The sequence below is a fragment of the Callospermophilus lateralis genome, chromosome 10 (genome assembly GCF_048772815.1).
Source record: "Callospermophilus lateralis isolate mCalLat2 chromosome 10, mCalLat2.hap1, whole genome shotgun sequence".
NCBI lineage: Eukaryota > Metazoa > Chordata > Mammalia > Rodentia > Sciuridae > Callospermophilus > Callospermophilus lateralis.
The window spans coordinates 44,318,189-44,336,648 of NC_135314.1; the positions used below are offsets into that span (position 1 = coordinate 44,318,189).

At 39.1% G+C, this 18,460-nt stretch overlaps 1 long non-coding RNA gene across 9 annotated transcripts in view; it reads left to right on the forward strand.

The window, feature by feature from the left end:
* The window catches only part of LOC143408268 (uncharacterized), a 222,394-nt gene that overhangs the window by 85,457 nt on the left and 118,477 nt on the right, over window positions 1-18,460 (forward strand). For 5 of the 9 annotated variants that reach the window (XR_013155604.1, XR_013155603.1, XR_013155605.1 and 2 more), the window contains one exon: window positions 10,054-10,132. The exons of 1 other annotated variant lie outside the window; for it this stretch is intronic. This is a non-coding gene — a long non-coding RNA (uncharacterized LOC143408268). Of the gene's footprint in view, window positions 1-96; window positions 487-10,053; window positions 10,483-18,460 lie in introns of those variants that run through there. 3 more of the 9 variants (XR_013092461.2, XR_013092460.2, XR_013155609.1) reach the window with 2 other exon arrangements.

Below are 18,460 nucleotides of genomic sequence, written 5' to 3' on the forward strand. Positions count from 1 at the left end.
TTAGAACTGGGAATGAGGCCATGTACATCCCCATATCCCTGTTTCTAGTGGGTACTCACCAGCCTGTCTGTTTCACTATCTGGCTTATCGTTACAGTGCTGGTTATTATACCTCCGCAAAAGAACACAATCAAATGTTAACCAGAAAAAAAAAAAAAATTTAAAGGAAGAAAAGAGTATCTGAACAGAGGACGGAATGCTTCTATGATGGTTTCAGCACTGAGGCGGAAAAGAAAGATGCTTGCTCTGTCGTGCACACCTGTGGCCCTTGGAAGGGATATTTATCACAGATGGACTGGGCTTCTGTTTAGTCCTCTAGGGATTACGAGCCCGCCAGTCTCTCCCCTGCCGTAAGCAATGCTCAAGGCTGCAGATTTAAACAGAACAGCATTTCAAAAACACAAAAGATTTTCTGCTATGCCCGTGGTAAATTTTTGATAGCTCAAATATCCAATATTCTGGGATTCATTTTATGTTTGAGCAACAGAGGGAGGGGAAAGATCAAGGGATTTGAGTCTAAAACCTATGTTTGGATAAGGACTCTCATTTCTTGGATTTGTGATTATTGACCAATTCACTTCACCTCTGTAAGTCTCAGATTCTGAATCAGTAACATAGAGGAAGAAAAAATTCCTAAATTGTGGAGTGTGTGTGTATGTGTTATTTTCAATATCAAATGAGCCAAAGTTTCTTCTGCTGACTACATTAATTATTGTCAACATCAGAATAGTCTGCCCCGAAATACTTAAGTTATCCAAGGTATCAAGTGCTAATTTGTAAGGAAGTAGGGAAATAACTTTTGGTACATTCAGTACCTGGGGATGTTAGATTACATAAATATAATTCTGAGTCTCTATCAACTAGTCATTACAGATTAAAGAGGGAGACAAGTCTTAAGTGCTTTTATAAATATTGTTAGGTGAAACTGCCAATTTGGTTTGAAATCTTTATAATCTATTACAGATATACACCTACTTGCCTTTGTAATAAGCACCTCAGGTCACCAGGAAAATATCTAAAGAAAACTATACCCAACCTAGATCTTTATTTTTCCCCATCCATCAGTTCTTCCAACTATCCATTCATTCATTTATTCACCACATTTACTGTTTCTACTATATGCTGTAAGGAATCTAATATGGTTTTTTTTGTTTTGTTTTTGCTGTTGTTTTGTCTAAAAGATTTCCCACTATATAGTTGAAGATGTGAAGATAGTTGAGACATGTGCCCAAAGATAACAATACATAGCAGAGCCAAGTAAATACTACCTGATACTAACATACAAGTAGATGTGGAAACTCAAGGAAAGAGTAATTAATTCCATCTCCCTACTAGTAAGGAGAATAAGAGAGTATTAGTGAGGTTTTACCTATTCAAATAAGTAAAATTAAATGAAAGCACACACACAGGGATAGAGTGTGAGATTTCGTACTCCAGTTGGGTTTGGTTTCTGGCTCCCCATCTCCTAGCTGTGCGGCTCCAGACATTGCTGTCACTGACAGTTTTCTCAGAATCCTCCCTACCTCGTAGGATTTTCAAGAGATAATGAGATGATACATGCCCAGGGTGCAGTGAGCAACCAGTGTACATTGGTTGGGATTGCTGTTATTCCACACAGGAGGTGATGACACAAGTAAAGCCTCAATGGATGACTATAAAACTGAGAAAGGTGCAATGAAGAGCAGAGGAGCAATCTGAGCAAAGTCCCAGGGGAAGAAAGTGTTCAGAGAAAGATGACTAGCCCTGTGTGTTTATACAGTAGCATGTGTGGGTGATCACAGGAATGGGGTGGGGCTGGAGTCTGTTGAAGGTATGGTTAAAGAATTAGGTCACTGGTCTTAGAAGGCTAAGGATTCTGATCCTGGTAGATCAGGGTTTCCAAAGAACAATGCATGTTCCTGGATGGCTATGCAAGTCATACTGAATTTTCAATGATACTGACATCCATTTTAAAAAAGAAAAAATTGAAAATTACCGTTATTTCTTATAGCACTGATTATGGGACCCTCTTCGGATCCTTGTGTCCAATGGTTTCTTATAACATCTCCAAGTAAGGCTATTCTGAGGAAAGGGGGGAAGTGCTGTGCTCTGGAGGGCCCAGGGCTACACACATTAACATTCTCATCTATCTATGGATTTATGGATTCCTTATCTAGACTGAACCAAATGAACCCTCACAAAATGGATCAGAGTTGTAAAAAGATTTCTGCAACAAACCTGTGGATGGAGAATAATACAATAAACCCAAGGGAAAAACAAATACATGGTAGAGCCTGCCTCCTCTAAATGACTTTCTTTGAGATACATTTTGGGGGTTAGAACCAATTTCATGACATAATCTATATAGCAAACAGTGGGCCAAAAATATAAATAAGTAAATAAAAAATATCAGGAGAAATGCTTGGAAATATAGGTTTTCATGTGCTATTATTAATGATGACTCCCGCCTACAGTACTGATTATACCTTGAGGTGATAGAGAGTGTAACGTCCTTCAGAGTAGCATCCATTTCAAAGTTCTCTTTATCTCATCTTAATCTCTTCTTATTTTCTAGTTTGACTTACTTTTTACAACGTGCACAGCACTAGTGGTGTGGTTTTTACACATGTGCTTACACACATACTATCAGTCTATTGGGTTGTTCTTCCCATTGGAGTTCCACAGAGACAAGTGCAGAAGCTGCTGAATGAGGCCATGGGAAATGCAAGGTTATGCTCAGAGCCGCTGTTGGGGTGAGAAACTTCATATATTTTCTAGAAAAACAAAAGGCAATGCACAAACAATTCGGGAAGATGGAGTCTGGAAGAGATTGTTTAAAAGCTTGGCTCTTCCATCACCAGGTTCTTTCTTCCCCCACCAAGATCAACTTCCAACTTCCTCAAGCCACCTGCAAGAATTTCTGCAGGACACATTGACTGCCTGTATGCTGGGAAAACTTTCCACCACTGTTTTCCTCTCCTCCAGGTCTCTCGCTGTATGAGAAGCCAATTCTAAGAACAGCCTCTGGCTTTGACTCGTGATTTGAGGCCATTAGGTTTGTCTTGTGATGTGGGAATTCCAGGCTTACCTGTTTGAAGGAGGTAAAATTCCAGAATGGTCACAGGTATGGGCTCTGGAGTTAGCCTGTTTGACTCAGTTCTAAAATCCCAGCAAATTGTTAGCTGTGAATGACTGACTTTCTGCCTAAGTTTCCTCCTCTGTAAAGTAGGGATAATCAGCATAGCTGTGTGGCAGTGTAAAAAAGGTAGATTTTAATTCCTGGCATAGAGTAAATTCCCGAGGAATGTGAGTTCATCTCATTACAATGGAATGAATGGGGCATGAGCTCAGAGCCTGGGGCAGAACCAGGAAGGAGGCTTCCAGAATGCAGATCCTTTAATCCCTTTAAAGCAATATGCAGACAGAAGTGTCTACCTCTATGGAAGCCACCAAGCTCAGAGGTGTCAGTTAAGGGACAAAGGTCATCACCTCTGAGTTACCCTCTCTCCTTGGTTCATCTGGCACCTTGGTCATCTCTGGCTATTGCCACAGTTTCTTGTGAGAAATGATAGAATCCATGTCCTGTGAAGTTACACATAGGTGATCCCTGGCCGTGTGGCCAACTTGCCGTCCCCTCTAAAATTCCTTAGAGATAGTGTATGCTACACGTTTTAATTTCCTGAAAGAGAAAATAAGCTAATAACCAAATTCAGGAGGACTTAGGACTGTGAAAGAAAGCAGATGTGGTGGGTGGTAGGTTGCATCCTTCTTATTTATAGCCATCCCCCTTTGTGGTATGAGCCTGGAGAATGGAGGCAGGTAATTGCGGCTATGATCAAACCATCATGCCAATAATCACTCTTCTATGCCAGACTGGAGGGTTTTCAAAATGCTTTCATATACAACAAGAATAATGTAACTCTTGAACTTGGGCCTTTATCACCTCCTTCTCTTTTGGGCTACCAAAAGTTGGAGAATTATTATGATCCCCACTTTACCTATGATAAAACTGAGGTCCAGAGACTTGGAAGAACCTGATCACAATCACACAGCTGGAATTAGGTCTTCAGAGTAAAGGTGGAGAGGCCCTTTCCCCTCCACAGCTGGACCCTCACATTTTGTTTGTGTGATCATCATACAATACTCCAACTCCTTCGAGGTCCAGAAAGAAGATTTCTTTTTTGTCCCACCTTTCATCTTTTCAGGACAAATCTGAGTATGGCATTAACAGTGTTTTGGGAGTTCCTCTGTGATGGCACACATTTCCCTGTATTGTGACCATCTCCTGCATGTCTCTTCCACGGGGATGTGATCTCCTGAAGGCCTGGGATCTATCCACCCATCTGTGGGTGCGAAGTACCCAGCCCAGAGCCTGGAGAGTGGTAGATGCTTATCAACCGAATGGCGAACATGTTCATGCTCCAAACTCAATGTCCTTTGAATGTCTTTGTCTCTCTGATTCCTATCTGTCCTTCTATTCCCAGCTCCAGGCCTATGATGATAACCTTCTCTTCTGAGCTTCCGTGTAATCATAAACTCTCAGCCATATTCCTAGAGCATATATTTCTTATCTTTCAGCCTACAGAGTTCTTGAGGGGAGAGATTGCATCTGAGTTCCCAATGGGTTTCTCATGGGTTCCAGGCAGAGTGGGTGCATGGTTAAGTGCTTGTGCCCATGCTCACATGGTTGCCTGAATTATGGTAAGAGCCAGTGGGACAGGTTGGGGACAGAGCCCAAGATGCTTTGGCAGAGACCCAGTTGGTAAGAGAAAGAAGGAGCTAATAGCCAGGAGCCTAACCCTTGCCTGGCCGATCAGTCGCCTCTTTCCTACCCACTGAGGCTGTGTCTCACGGAGGCTCTGCAGATGGGGAATTCCTTGATGCCAGAGACAGGATCCCTGAAGTGATCAAGCTGCAGGGCAAAAAGTTATCCCCGCAGCTTATTTGTGTAAAGAACTACAAACCAGAGGATCATTGCCAGGAAGGAGAAAAGACAAGGGTACCATGAACCAGCTGGATGTGAATAGGACGCACTGGGAACCTGGAACACCAAGCTAGTTAATTAGCAAGTTAGTGAGCCACTAAGTTAGTCTGCTTTAAACAAGGGAAGAAGACTGTGATTTAAAATAAATTAATCAGAAGAGGTAACAACCAACCATTTCATCAACTTTTCAGCTCTTTTGACCTAATAATTCTACTGTTGGAGGTTTATTCTAAGGAAATAATTAAAAACTAGGGAAAAGGGTAACAGAAAAGAGGTATTATTGATAACAGAAGTGAATTAGAGGCAACTTAAATATCCCATAATTATTTTTGAATGCTGATATAAATTATATCCACTAAAGTAATATTTTGAAGTCATTGAAATATGTGTTATATTGAGACCACATTAGTAATATGCATTGTGTGATGCTTTATGGGAAAGATCAGGATGCAAACTCTTATTTGTGCTGCATGTCCAACACTGAAAAAAATATGCCTTTTGGGAAGACAGGAAAGAATGAAAATAGATGATTTGTAAAGATAGTAAGCTTGTGGGTGGCTTTTTATTTCCATAATCATGGTATTATGTTTTTGTATAATTTTTTTAAAACTTATGTTAATCAGAAACTTAAAAGAATAACACCTTAACAAAAGATGCATCGCACCCGGCAGTCCTTTCAAAAAAGCTGAACATTAGACAGGCTCCTTTTCTATACTCATTTTCCCACACAAGTCCAGTGTAGATTTCTCTCACTGCTAGTGAATTTGAAATTAGGTATGTGAAAAGTCGGGAACACTTTTGACCAGATAGTACAGATACAGATAGAGATACAGATACTCATCTAAACTTAGGTATAATTTCCCTTGAAAGATAAACTTCTAATACCTCAAATGTCTGATGTAAAATTGTGCCCGCAAAGGAAGAGTGGGGAAGATAATAAATATATGGATTGAAATGCCCTTGCAAATACACAAGAGCTTACAAATCAAAGAGTCGATGTTTAAGAGACCCGTGTAGATCAAAGTTCTGGTCTTGCTTTCAAATGTTTCTCAGAGATCCAGTCTCACCCAAGTCTTTGGGTCACTTGCTTCTATCAGTTAGTCCTGTTAAACAGTTCAGCATCTGGAAATCCCAGACATCTTTCAGCTCACGTGAGATAAGCAGTCTGTGTTCTCTGGAAATACCAAAGTCAACAATGAGACACAAAAACACCCAAATACTATTACATCTTAAAAACGTCAATGTCTTCACCAGGGGTCCTGTTTCTCTAGCTCTCAGAAATTCAAGGTCTTCCCTGGAAGGCCCAATATCAGTTTATCTCCTGTATCCACCTGCTTGAGAGAATAGCAACTGGAATTGTTAATGAAGTTATTCTAGAAATACTCATAATTTTAAAATGAACCATGAATTTTACATATCACTTTCAAACATTATTATGGGATACATAGGATAAAGTATCACTATCCCCCAATATATATATATACATACATATATATATACATATATATATATATATATATATATATATATATATATATATATATATATATATATATATCTTATTACTTACATTTCTACCATTTTCACAGACTCTTAAAGTTCTAGTGGCCAGTGTTAACTTCTTCCATCTTTTTTAAAAAAATGTTGCAGTAATTAAAAAAAAAGACTGAAAATGGTAGTGTGTTGCTCAACTTATTCAATTTTTTCTTTAACAGACACCATATCCTTATCTATAGTAGCTTAAAAATAAAGTCTACAGATCGAAGATTATTTATACATGAAACTTCTCTCTTATAGTCATTCAAATAATTTATTTTCTCTCATTTTCATACATTTTATTGGAATATCATTTATATTGTATACTTGGCATAGTCTTCTAATTCAGAAAAATTGTTAGTTTTTAAAAAAACCTTCAAAAGTATAAAAAGGCAAACTTGGAACTATTGGTTGTAATATTCTGCTAGTAGTATTAATAGCAAGCAGCTATTCACACTCATTCAGAGGAATACTGTAAATTCAAAATTAATTTTACTTTCTACCAAAAATCACAATTCAATATTTCTTTGAGGATATTCAAGTTTTGATTTTTCTTCCAGGGTACCTTGTATCTTATCAGTATTAAATCTAATGGCTTTAACAGCTTTCTCCATAATAGGTCCAAGAATGTTTTTCAGATTAGATGCAATGTATATTATTAAAAGAGTGTCTAGCCAGGCTCGGTGGTGCACGCTTGTAATCCCAGATACTCAGAAGGCTGAAGCAGGATGATTGCAAGTTCAAACCCAGCCTCAGTAACTTAGTGAGACCCTGAGCAACTCAGAGAGATCCTGTCTCTAATAAAACATTTTAGAAGGTCTGGGGATGTGGCTTGGTGTTTAAGCACCCCTGGGTTCAGTCCTTGGTACCAAAAAAAAAAAAAAAAAGAGAGAGAGTCTATCTTTGGGCAGCACTCCTAAATACATAACATAATCTTTGAAGTGTCCCAAAAGTAGGCAATTTTAGTTAGCACAATTGAGGCTCATCTTCCAGTAAGACATGGAATTCATGACCATTAATATAACAAAAAGTGCTTCTGGATTTTAGACCAAATTCCAATCTATATACCTTTTTCTTTATCATTTGTTTTAGTGTCAATTATAGGCTTGCTTTTGGCAATCTCTGAAGTAAATGAACAAAGCCCCAAAATACTCTTTTAGTTTTTCATTTAAATTGAAACCTGTACTTTTTTTTTTTAAAGACGTGTAAAACCAATAAAATTAATTTTAACATTCTTGTTTTCTTCTTTGGTATACTTCATTGATATGCACAATAGTTGTTAGTTGTTTAATGTGACTTTTGCCCCTGAGGAATCTAGTTAAATTGGATAATAAAAATGAATTTTGTTATTTCTTGTTTGTCTTACATATTTGGGCCTTTCAATAACGCATTCCACAGAAATTCTAGTAGATTCAAATATTTTCCATTTTTAAATTTCCTGAGAAGATTAATCCATTAGTGCTACAAAAAAACATTACTGTGTTTGGTTAAACAATATTACATTTTTAAAAATTTCATACTAACATTCAAGCATTAAGCATTTGCTTTGTCTTTGGTATATACAGATGACCCCAAATTTATAATGGTTTGACTTACAATGTTTTGGCTTTACATAGTGTGAAAACAACATGCATTCAGTAGAAACCTTACTTGGAATTTTGAACTTGATTTTTCCCCCAGCTGGCACATGGACAGACCATAGCTCTCATTCAGCCAGGTGATCAGGAGGGTAAACAGGGATACTCTACAGTCTTCCTTGTTGCTAATCGACAATGTTTACTAGGTTAGGTACGTTAAGTGCATTTGCAACTTATAATATTTTCAAGTTACAATAAGTTTATCAGTATGTAACCTTATCATTAGTCAATTTGCTCATTTTCATTCTTTCTATTTTAAGGAATTAGGCAAATCACCTCTTTATTTCTTTTTCTCATCAAATCTTCTTTCATAAAAGCCTCTTGTGCTTTTCTATATCTTTCTTTTCCTTTTTGTTAAGAGTAAATGCTCATTTGGGCTCATGTTTTCTTATTTTTATTATCGTATGTACTTGTTCTAGTTTCAAGGATCTAAAATTGTGCTTTCCGATATGATAGCCAATGGACTTTTAAATTGAAATTAAATAAGAGTAAAAGTCCTCAGTTTACTAGCTACATTTCATATACTCAGTAGACATGTTTCTAGTTTTTTAATAAGAATATTATAATTGTGCTATTAAATATTAGGCCATTTTTAATCCCCTCACTGCTACAAATTTGTAGACCCTACATAAGTGATAATACATATTTTATATTCCATGGTTTTCCAGTATGATGTATTCATATATTCAACACATGCAGTTGGTATTGACATTATGCTATGTTTTCTTAAGAGGTGCTGATTCATGGGCCAGATAGAGTGGTACACACCTATAATCCTATCAGCACAGAAAGCTGAGACAGGAGTTCAAAGCCAGCCTAGCAATTTAGCAAGGTTATGAACAACCTAGTGCAACCCCATCTCAAAATAAAAAATAAAAGGACTGGGGATGTGGCTCAGTGGTTCAATCCCTGATACCACCCCCCCAAAAAGAGATGCCTATTCAAAACCAAATTACTAGCTGCTTATCTACTACAGAATATTTCCGGAGGATAGAATGTCTACCTACTTGCACCTGCAAGTTCAGTGATAGCAATATTAGACTTAAACTCTTATTCTCTTTTCTTTTTTAATAATACACATGATCTGAACAATATAGTTAGGTGAGAAAAGTATTTTCCTCCAATCACCACTTTTTAATTACTTAAGAAAGAGTACCAGGATCTTTCAGCTAATAAGAGGCCATAATCTCAAAACAGAAACATCAGTTTAACAGTGATACCACTTAAAAAGCAAAACATTAGAGAATTATTTGGAAGCTAAACAGAAATCAAAATTCAACAAAGACTTTTCTAGTTATTGGACATGTCATGACACCACCTGCACAGTGAAGAAAAAAGACATTCTCTTGGGAAGAAAAAGTTAGTGCTAAAATTACTTCACTTAGAATTTGAGATGCTAAATGATAGTTCAAGTATTTTAGTTTTGTAATAATACTCTGTACGCATATGGGTATTAACAGATTCATAATCTTTTGCTCTAGCTTTACAAATGCTTAAACTTAATTTTATATTTTTTAAAAAATTAAACATTTATTGAGCCATAAAGCTGCAGTGAAGCACAATAAATAAAGTGAGACTATCTGTCCAATTATATTTTGGCTCAACATTAATCATGAAACTAAAGGTAAAACTCCTTAGTCATAATTATCTAGGAAAGTAAAGAGTGTCAAATATAAAACTCCACCTCCTCAAAGTATAGCAGCTTGGAGTGTGGAGAAAAAAACAAATTGAATAAATAGTCCAAATCTAAAAACTAAAAAGATTAAATAACATATTGTCTAAGTCCAGTGTTTTCTCAAACAAATGTACAGGAAGAAACATGTATGTTATGGCCGACATGAAGGCCTAGAAGGATTAACACTATGTTTATGTTAAGATGGTTACTGCTGATCACTGTTTGGTTTCTTGGATTTATTAGGATTTATTGGCTGAGCCAGAAGAACAAGGCAGCTTCATGAACATGCGGATTTTGCTCATCCAGGAGACATTGGAGGCAGGTAACCTCCCTCTACCTGCATGGCTGTGGGAGCTTCATTGGGTAGAATCTGATTAGGAACTTTTGAATAAATAGAACTGATATTTAATATTCAGCATCAGGTGTAAAATGAAGGTAGGGAACTGGAAAAAAAATTTGTGCTGTAAAATCTTCAAATGTGGTTGCTTCTGAATGGTGCTGGATAATTGTTTGGAGATATATGATCTCTCCTCATGGAAGTTTCAACACAATGAAATCAGAGATTTCAGAGCATGGATTGCATTTCTAACTCTTACTCCAACCACTATGAGTAGAATCTTCCAGTTCACAATCGCGCCATCATGAAGTGGACCAAAGAAGGGGATTTCTATTTTTCTCATCATCTGGATACTGAACATGTGATTTTTTTCCATTGGATATATTAAAATAAGGAAATCACCAAATTCTGTAGGAATAATTCCTCTCCTGTAGTCTCTAGTATGCTCTGACCAAACAATGTGCACTTAATCATTTCCTAAACATCTCAACTTACTGAGAAGCAGTACTCCCAAGTGCATAAATCCTGAGCCACACACAGTAGGGACACAGTCTTCCTCTATCTACCATCTTGAATCTCCCTGTGGTTAAGTTTTTGACAGCACATATGTAATAATATTTCTAGAACAACAGATAGTTCTATCAGATTTAGCTGATCTAAAGGATAAGACAAATTGTCATTGCATTCAATATGTTTAATATTTTAGTATATGTTCATGAAAAATGTAAATGAAAGTCAATGTAAAAAATTGCAAGTTAATATTACTTTCTATGTACATTTTAAAAAATATTTCTTCAAAAATACTTTAAATATCAAATATCATTATCATTCAAAGAAAACTGTAAAGTATAATAGATACCAACATTTTCAATGAAGTTATTTGAGTTAAGTCAATTTTTTCAATTTAAATATTTAAAATTTAATTAAATTCAGTTAATCATTTCTTTAAAAAAGATCAAAGCATTTACTGCCAGTTTTTAGTTTGGCCACTGTTGAAAATATTATGAATCTATATCATACTTGTCATACATATTATATCTCAACCCACAAACATACCAATTTAAAGGTAATAGGAATTGTTTAATTTTGAAAAATTTCCCTCTGATTCTTTGTGGAAGAGTTGGAAATTCATGCTAATTCATGACTACCTCCATAGTCATGACTTAGAACATAAAGAGAAGTAAGAAAAGGGCACTCAGGACTACTTAGTTATTGAAAATCTGTTGCAGTTATACTATAAGAGAGGAAGGATTTAACCAGTTCATTAATTGCTAAGTGCTTTAACTCTTCACACCCTACTGGTTCTGCAAAGCCTTGTCCATCTTCAAATCCACAAGCAGCACAGCTCCCAACCATTCCCAGCATCCAAACATTGACAATTGCCTATTGTTACCAGGACATAGGATAAACAGTTTGAAGATCTGGGGGCCTGAATGGTGTTTGTTACAAAAACCAGATGTTTTGGGTTACAGATCTGGCCTTCCCAGCTCTGAGTACCAGCCTGAAAGACAGAAGTGCCCGCATCTTCTTTTCAAGTTTATGTGTTTTCATGTTTGTGATTCGTAGTGGTAACTATCTTCAGAGGTAAATCAAGTGGCCCAGGGCAAGGGCCCTCTTGCCTGCATCCTGAGCCACACTCTTAGTAGTCACATGAGGGAGTTAAGTAATAGTTCTAGGAAAAGCCAGTTGGGCAGGCCTTGAACACACACAATTAATGAAGCAATTCCATAGGCTACAGATGGGTCCTATGTGTGACTTGATTTACCTCACCCAAGAAAATCCAATTAGAAGGCATGCTTATCCCTGATCCATTTTAAGAAGTACAAACTGAGCCTTGGAGGAGTTAAGTTCCTCAAGATAACAGCTAATAAAAGACAGAGACAAGTTTCAAAACCTGGTCTCTCTGAAGCCAAAGCTGGTCTCTCTGAAGCCAAAGCAGCCACTTAGAACATCTCACTCCCTATAAATGGCTGCTGTCATATGAATGTGGGTGAGAGGGCCTCTAGAACCCAGAGCGGGTCAATGGAAGGGTGCTCTTTGGGGCAAGGAGTTGGTGCTGAAAGCTGTATTATTGTATGGCTGAAATGAAGTAGGCTAAAAGTTGATTTGAGGAGACCCACAAGTGTGACCCCCTCCACAGAGATCTGGTCACTCAACTATCCCCAAATCTCCACTGGCACCCTGATGCCATCAGAGCAGGCCACATTCCTGGGATCTTGTTAAGGACACACTCAATTTTGCCCAACCACCCAATCAGCCACCAACTCCAGCATAGCCCCAAGGTCAGACTCAATAAATTCTACATTCTCAGAAAGCAATCTGCTTTTGAATCTCTCCTGCCATTAAATATGTTCTCTTCCTCTACCTAGAATTCCCTCTTTCTTCCTGCCTGTAATTCAAATGTCATCCAGTCATTTGTTCCTAGACTCCAGAGGGAGTCAGCCACACCCTCCCCTGAGGCCTCCAGAACTTCCTTCAGACCTCGGTTACAGCCTCAGGACTTTGGAGCCACAAGTCCACATTCTCAACAGACGGTGAGCTCCTAAGGACAACTGATCCCAACACAACCTCTAATATACAGCAGCCCTTTAAGTGTTGAGTGTTGAAAGAGTGAACAAAGAGCCAGGGAAGATGACCTTGAGAGCTTGGTTTCCTGGGAGAGGACTTTGCTCTGAGCGCCCACAGCCCCCTTTGAGCAATATCCTATCCATGGCATTGAGCCACTATCTGGGGCCATTGCACCAACAGGAGCTTAGGGTGGGGCTAGGGTGAAAACAAACAGGGAAGACAAAAACAAGGGGTGTGTTGAAACCTTGAAAACGTTCTATTCCCTGGCGTTCAAACATGCCACGCCTTCTAAGTCAGGTGGCTTTTCAGTCCAATGCTTTGAAAGGATTGATTGATCATAGGTACTGGGCTTTTGGAGCAGAGCCAAAGAGAAAGGGAAAAACAAAGGAGATATAAACTGATTGCCGTGTGTCGTTTTTCTGTGTGCGTGTGTCTTTCTAGATAGAAGAAACTCTGACCTTCCTCTGACTCAATTATCTAATTATTTTGACACCTTGGGCTGTTGTGTCAGCACAACACCTTGTTTTGTCGAGGACACTGCATTGGGGTGTCTCTAGGCTTGAGGAGAAGCAATTGACAGGAGATAAGTTCTGACAGCCAGGGAACCATCTGGCTGAGGAAGAGATCTCAGGGAGGGAGGAGTGGGTGGGGAAAGCAAGGAAGAAAAGGAAATGTTTGGTATGTTGGGAAGGGAATATCTTGGGACAGGTGGCAGCAAGGTTAGCAAAACTGGGTGTCCCTGTTTGCGCTTCCCAGATTGGGCTCAGGGAAGATTGTGCCCAAGCACGAAAGCCTGTGTGTCACAGGTCCCCGAGAGGCACAGAGAACAAGCCATTCTGGGTAACACATTGGATTGAGGCATTTTCTTTACTGGAGACCTCTGTAGACACAAAGTCAGACTTGGAAGTTTTTCTCCCAAGCACAAAAATGTTCTTACTTAAATACCTGTGAGACCAAATGGAAGAAATAGAACAATCATAAAGCCCTTCACGAAGCAGACTGTTTAGTTAATATTGAGGATTCTGAAAACAAACAAGGGCAAACGAGTATTTGTCAAAGTTGTGAAATACAGCTCCAACAGAGCACAGAAGGCTCTCGGGTTCTTACCTTCCAGCGTTGTGTACAGAGGAGCAACAGCCACAACAACAAAAGATACATGTCACAGAGAAGCTAAAGGCTTGCAGGTCTTAACGCCTGAGGACAAGGCACTGTGGTTCAGTGATACAGCCAGGGGGGACTCTGGGGGCTTGGGTTTCAGGCCAATGCAGTATTTAATACTCTATGTATGTTGAGTTTAGATTTCTCATCTGTAGAACAGAAGGAGGAAACTCTGTGGGGATCATGGTCCTCAGCATGGGGGTGGGGTGGCTCTGTCGAATGACACTGGAAGCCACAGTTAAGTTTGATGCATCTTCCTGGAACATCAATTTTACCTGGTTGACAAACCCTTTAAAACATTTTTCTTCATTTCAAAATTAATGCATTTGTTCCACAAATATTTATTGAGCATTTCCTATATGCCAGGTACTGTTGAAATGTACAATAAACATTAGGGAACAATAAGTGATTTACATGATCTAAGGAAGACAAAGGTCCCCCGAATTATTTTTTCACTGGGAGGGAAATTTCTGGCTGTGCTTCTTCATTCTCAACCAAATAGCAGGCATTGGTCTTCCTGTGCCCTGAGGCACACTCCAGTGGCCTGGGTAAGAGTGATGTTAGGTCCCCTTCCACTAGCTGCAGCTTATACTGTCATGGACACTTAAAATTAAGTAATCTTCTTTGTTGACCACAGGCTGGATTTGCATATCTACCAGACAAAAGTAAGGAAAGGAAAGAGAACTGACATTTACTGAGCACCACGACTTGCCTTTTTGAAGTAATTTCCCTCAATCTTCATATCTGCAAAATCAGTGTAAATGCTCCCACTTGAAAACTTAGGAAGGCAAGCAAAGGCTCCGAGAGGCTTAGTGATTTGTCCAAAGTCTCACCGCTAATAAATGAGATGAGATGTCATGTAGCCTAGATGTGGCTCTAAAGCCAATCTCACTCTGACACCTCCCTCCAGAGAGGATGGGAGTGGTGGTGTTTTTCCTTAGTATGCCTCTCTGTCTCTCAGACTCAGAAGCTAAAGACACACAGTATTAGAGAGAAAATGAACTTGACCCGATCCGCAGAAAAAGTGAATAGCAGAGCCGGGACAAGATCGCAGGTTGTGCAATGTCTTTATTTGTTGGCAGGGAGGGAGCCGGGGGCTAGGCTGTCAAGTGAGAATTCTTGGGAAAAGGTTCTGATGTTGACAAGACCTTATCTCAAGGTCCAGCACTGCCATGTATCTCTGGGACCCTGAAGTCTCTTAAACTCCCCAAGTCTCCACTTTCCTTCTCTAAAAAAATGAGAAGAAATGGTGAAATATTGCTGCATAAAACACACATAAAATCATCTATGGGAAGGATTTTTAAGCTCTAAAGTGCCACCTACAGATGCCTGCAGCTCACCTAAGGTCTCTCAGGGTCACACAGTATCCCACCTTGGCCTCCCTGACTCCCAATTCAACGTCCTTCAGACTGCCTCATAGCGGTAGAGAAACCTTATTTTGTGACATGAAAGCTGTCATTGTGCTACCATGCAGAAGAAGACTCCCAATAATTCAAAAAGGCATGGAGGAGCACACTCTTTCATAGAGAAAATGGAGCATGTACTCTATGGTGTACTGCTATCCTACCACCCACCATGTTCTTTGGTAAGTGCCTTTAGTGATCTGGCCCTATACAAAGAGGAGCAAAGTCAAGGTCCCTGCCCTCCAGGAGCAAGTCCAGGCAAAGGGAGTTTCCCAGAGGAAGTGAATCACTCAGAGAAGGTCCCTTTGATATGGCATGAGCCAGGGTTAAATCTGTTTTGATGACTATGTATCAAGCCTTATAAAGAACAGAACTATCTAGTGTCTCTCACCTCTACCCCACCTCACTGCACTGCTTATGTTTTCTCCCTAGAACTTCCCCTCAGAATCAACAAGGTGAGTGCAGGAGCAGAACACTTGGTAGGACCATGGTAGGACAATACCCAACACATTACAATGCCTCTGACTTCTGCAGGGATCCCTCTCCAGAGTTCCTGACATGCCATTTCCTCACCAGCCCACAGAGAAGAAATATGGACAACATTCGCCCTCCCTCTCATAATGAAATTGAAGAAACTGATGTCCAGAAAAGAGACCTGTCTAATCCAAAGTCTGCCTGTGAATCAGTTTTATAACACCAGAAGCAAGGAATGTCAACTCCCACTTCCTAGGCTCAACCTCTTGGCCTTCCAGTTAGATGCTTGTTAGTTCTTTAGAAGGAGAGTCCCAGTTTTCATAGGCTGTTGTAGCCACTGGCACCTCTAAATATGGGACATGGTACATAATAGGCATGTCTTACAATTTTTATCAGTGGCTGGGAAACCAACTTACATCTCCTTGAGTTTCCTATTTTTTCATCTGCAAAATATCTTGCTTAAATGAAATGATCTCTGAATCACTTTCTATTTCTAACTGGTATATTTAGGCAAACTGAGTATCTTAACTTGATAAATGGAAATAGTGGCAATCAGTTTAAGAAAATATATTGGGGTCCCCAGAATTGAGGGAGGATCTATCAGTGGAGATATGGGCACTTAAAAAGAGTAAGAGATGTGAAACCCAAAGGACTTAAAATCAGCAAACTATAGTGTTGCAGCCACATCATGTTTATAGCACCTCAATTCACAATAGCTGAACTATGGAACCAACCTAGATGCCCTTCAACAGATGAATGGATAAAGAAAATGTGATACATATACACAATGGAGTATTACTCAGCTTTAAAGAAGAATGAAATTATGGCGTTTGCAGGTAAATGGATGGAACTAGAGAAAATATCATGCTAAGTGAAATAAGCCAATCCCCCCAAACCAAAGGTCAAATGTTTCCTTTGATAAGCCGATGCTGGTCCATAGTGGGGGCGGGTGGGCAGTAGGGAAGAATGAAGGAACTTTGGATTGTGCAGAGGGGAGTGAAGGGAGGGGTGGGTCGGTGGGGATGGGAAGGACGGTAGAATGAGACAGACATTATTACCCATATATCATTATACTATTGGTGTGATTCTGCACCATGTACAGCCAGAGGAATGAGAAGTTATGCACCATTTGTATAAAATATGTCAAAATGCATTCTGTCATATATAACTAATTAGAACAAAGTTTTAAAAATTAATATTTATTTAAAAAGAGTAAAAGATGTGAGAGATGAATCTAGCTAGACTTCATGGATTCCACAGCCCAGGGCAAAATAATATCCTCACCAAAATGGAGACCAACAGGTAGTATATTCAGCAGAAAGAACCTTGATAAAACTAGGAATTGGGAAACTTGGGTTCCTGTGTAGAGTCTGTCCTTGTTTTGCTGGGAGATCCCAGAAAAATTACTTCCTTTCTCTGGTCCTCATAGTACAGTGGTTTTAACTCACAATATCAATTCTTCCACAATGTCATGAAAGGAAGATCTCTCTTCTTATTGCTGGATGATGTGGAAGAAGACCCACTTTCCTTGGATTTCCTGGGATTCTTTCTCTATGTGGTTAATAGTACTAGTTTTAACACGAGGATCCTTTGAACAGGCCTTAGCTTTTGTCTGCACATGCATAAATGTGTAGAAACCTGAACATGTTAGACATCCTGATCTCCTTTTTCTAATTCCTCTAAACATGTTTCCTTTCACTTTCTTTTGTTGGTATTTTAGGTCAGACACCCTGAACATCAGAAATTCTCTGAGCTGGATGAGACTTTAGGGTCTTTCCGTCTTAGTTTTCTTCTATTTTGACATAAGCAAAGGTCCCCCTGGCTCCCAAGGCAACCAGTTCTGTCTGGGTAAGTTCTGATTATTAGAAAGTTTTTCAAAGGAGAGGTGACAACTTCCTTAATTAAAATAAGCCCCAGGCCTGGAGGTAAAGTTTAGTGGTCAACCACTTGCCTAGTGTGCACAAGGCTCTGAATATGATCCCTAGCACCTCAGCAAACAAACAAAAACACTCCTCAATGCTGTTGGTGTTCAGCTCACCAGCTATTTTGGGACCTGTTTCCTTCAAAATCGCTGAGTTCTCCCCACAGAATTAGTTTTCTCACAGGTCATAGTCGCCTCTGTATTGTCTAGACTGGTATTCCCACCTCCAATCCTAATATTTTGCCCTTAGACTTTTAGGCCCATTTTAATCATTCATAAATGCTATGGTAACTTATTGATTGCAAAATAATGTTTTATTTTGAGGGCTTTTTTCCCCCTAATCTATTTTAACCAAAGGAATATTACTTCGTTGTTAATTCTATAAGCCAATTCCATACAACTGAACATGTTTAAGTCTCAACTTGATCCAAATCTTGGTTTGGGCCCACTGAGCAATGTAACCTTAGACAACTTACTTGCCCTATCTGAGTCTCAGTTTCCTATTCTTTAAAAATTAATAATACATACCTCATGAGCTGTTGCAATAGTTTAATAGAGCACATGAATGTTTTGTCCTGGAAGAAGTAAGATTAAGTTGTTTAGAAGACTTATTTTCCTTAGAGTTTGTCATTATGCAAAGTCCAAATCCACCTCTTTGCAGCGGTGACCACCTCCTTGGTCCCGGTCTATCCCCTGGGACCATGCAAAATAGGCCTAAATCCCACTTCCACATGGCAACCCTTCAAATATTTCCATTTGACCACAACCCCCTTACATGGCAAAAGTCCT